This window comes from Octopus bimaculoides, chromosome 17 (assembly GCF_001194135.2).
Source record: "Octopus bimaculoides isolate UCB-OBI-ISO-001 chromosome 17, ASM119413v2, whole genome shotgun sequence".
Lineage (NCBI taxonomy): Eukaryota > Metazoa > Mollusca > Cephalopoda > Octopoda > Octopodidae > Octopus > Octopus bimaculoides.
Genome location: NC_068997.1, coordinates 37,485,206 through 37,488,553, shown reverse-complemented (window position 1 = coordinate 37,488,553; position 3,348 = coordinate 37,485,206). Strand labels below are relative to the sequence as shown.

Here is a 3,348-nt window from a genome sequence, read left to right as displayed (position 1 = left end):
TGTGTGTGTGTGTGTGTGTGTGTGTGTGTAAGTATGTTTGTGTGTGTAAGTGTTTGTGTGAGTAAGTGTGTGTGTTTGTGTGTGTGCATACGCACGTGTGTGTACACATTCAGTTGTGGTTATTAGCAAAAAGAAAAGTACTCAGCTATACAAAAAAAGTTAATGAGGGTATACAACAGTTTAACGATGATCATACTAACAAATGATTGCCATATACCTGTGACTTTCATATAAAATAGATTGTCCTACACTTGTCTGACATGCATATTATAGATTTAAGTCAAACATTGCCAAAAATGGCTGTTGCAAAATAGGAAATTAAATGAAATTATATTTTTAATAAAGAAAATGGGTCACAACTAAAAGTTAATAGTATAGGGGCAGTAATTCATGGTCAAGAATTAAAGAGTTATTTCTCATGCCATGGGAAGGATTGGTTTCGAAATCCAGTCTAAACAGAAAAAGGAGATAATGGCAGAAAATTACAAATGCAGGAAGGGAAAGAATGAGAGAGAGAGAGAAAGAGATAGATAGAGATGGAATATAAGAAGAAATGAATAAAAGAATGGAGGACTAAAATATTTAATGGACGAATATTAAAAACTGTAAAAGTGATGTGAAGACAGCTGCATTGGTGCTGACTCCCTTATGGTGAATTGGACCAGTATTTTCACTCATATAGATAAGGTGTAAGCACCCCCAGTTTGGCATGTGATACATTCTAAGTGTGAGGTAACACTTAAGAATCTGACTCTTGTCTTATAAATGCAATCTATGTCACTGTTACAATTGATGTAACACTCGGATTTCTCTCACAATCTCCATTTGATGTCATAGTCTTCAGCCTTCTCTTTCAACCACAATATGTGCTTGGCCAATATACTGATGATCTTCAATAATGATAAATGACAACTTCACATCAAATCATCAATGTAGGCTGATAAGCCTTGTTAACTCAGAAATTATACATCTTAAACTCATTCATTTTAATGGAGTGCAATTTATGAAAGGTTTTAACAATAATTTACATAGAATAATAAACATTTCAGAATTCCAACACAGGAAAAACATAGGAAGAAAATCTAACATACCATACAAAATAAAATATGAGAATCCATCCATCCATACATACACACTACATACATACATACGTACATACATACATACATACATACATACATACATACATACATACAGGCATGCATGCATGCACGGACACATGCACACATGCACTCATGCATACATAAACACATACATACAAATATACATACATAAATACATATTATTTATTTAAAGGGCACAATACATGTATTTAAACACTACTAATAGTTTCATATGTTAAGAAATACTCAAACATATTCTTCAAGTGCAAACCACATATCATAGCAAACTAAAAAAATTGAATAATAGAAATGTGAAAAACTGAGAAGGCAGCACATAGAAAACGCAGAAAGTAAAAAACAGAAAATGGAAAATAGAAAATTAAAACACAAAAATTAAAATGTAAAAAATAAAAAGTAAAAAGGTAAAAGAGTTATCCTGCTTAGACCTTAAATGATAAGGCTGTAAAGACATGAATTTAGCCAGGAATTCTTCAAAATATATTTATACATAGGCTGTGTGGTAAGTAGCTTGCTTACTAACCACATGGTTCTGGGTTCAGTCCCACTGCATGGCACTTTGGGCAAGTATCTTCTACTATAGCCTCGGGCCAACCAAAGCCTTGTGAGTGAATTTCGTAAACAGAAACAGAAAGAAACCCAGTGTGTGTGTGTGTGTGTGTGTGTGTGTGTGTGTGTGTGTGTTTGTACCCCCACCATTGCTTGACAACTGATGTTGGTGTATTTACATCCCCATAACTTAGCAGTTCGGCAAAAGAGACCGATAGAATAAGTACTAGGCTTACAAAGAATAAGTCTTGGGGTCGATCTGTTCGACTAAAGGTGGTGCTCCAGCATGGCTACAGTCAAATTACTGGAACAAGTAAAAGAAAAAAAGAATATAAAAGAATATACTTGCAACCACTGAAAATTTCTGACCTAGAGTTCAGTAGAGAGTTAGAGATCTTAGATCTGAACAGGATCAGTGCTCTTTCAGCTAAGCAAAACCTACATTTATTCGATCCATTGACATGAGGTATGGATTTCTCAGTTACTTTCCACTTAACCAAATGTGGTGTTTCGTTATCTTTTCAAACTCCATACATAGCTAGCCAACTTAGTAGCTTCACTTTTGTCCTTATGTCAGAAAGAGGCTATGTGACTGGCATTGTGATTTTTAAATTCACTTTCACATAATCCAATATAGGTCTTCTTATCTGTCGTATTATTATTTAAGGTTGCAGTAACTTCTGCCTCATATATAATAGAATTAATCATATGTCATTGGTCAAGTGGACAGGATCCTGGGTCACGACAGTTGTAACTGGATTCAGGCTCTCGGTATTGAACATGTGTAATGATACTCTTCATATTGGGACAGCATCTATATGATAAGTTCACAGAACGCCTATTAAATATTTTCCTGTATCTGTGAGTTGCTGGAAAGTGTTTGTCTAGGAGAAACAGGAAGCCTTTATCTATGTTAATTTTTATATTAATGGAAAAGGGAGGTGCGAACCAAATAATTTCCCTTGGTCTATTTTTAGGTTTCTTATTAATATTCTGATTAACACTAGAGGGGTTGTGTATTACTTTATCTTTGATGCCACTGATCTATTATTAATATTTTCATTATCATTAGAGGGATTATATATTAATTTATCTTTGAAGTCACTATTGGTTAGGGCATTATTATAATAGTGGGCAGCTTCCTCAAAGAGTACCATTACATGTGGTAAATATCAAGAGCCTGAATCCACTTGTAACTGTCGTGACCCAAAATCCTGTCCACTTGACCAATGAGTTATGATTAAATCTATCATATGAGGCAGCAGTTGCTGCAACCCTAAATAATAACACAACAGATAAGAAGACCTATATTGGATTATGTGAAGGTGAATTTAAAAATCACAATGCCAGTCACATAGCCTCTTTCTGACATAAGGACAAAAGTGAAGCTACTAAGTTGGTTAGCTATGTATGGAGTTTGAAAAGATAACGAAACACCACATTTGGTTAAGTGGAAAGTAACTGAGAAATCCATACCTTATGTTAATGGAACGAATAAATTAGCTGAAAGAGCACAGATCCTGTTCAGATCTAAGATCTCTAACTCTCTACTGAACTCTAGGTCAGAAATTTTCAGTGGTTGCATGCATATGTATAAGTATATTTTGAAGAATTGGAAAATTCCGCCTATTCCTGACTAACTTGACATCTTTCCAGCCTTATCATTTAAGGTCTAAGG

The 3,348-nt window shown here is 34.5% G+C and overlaps 1 protein-coding gene across 22 annotated transcripts in view; it reads right to left on the bottom strand.

The window, feature by feature from the left end:
* Positions 1-3,348, bottom strand: part of LOC106871424 (poly(rC)-binding protein 3) — a 388,844-nt gene that overhangs the window by 127,355 nt on the left and 258,141 nt on the right. The window lies entirely within an intron of this gene.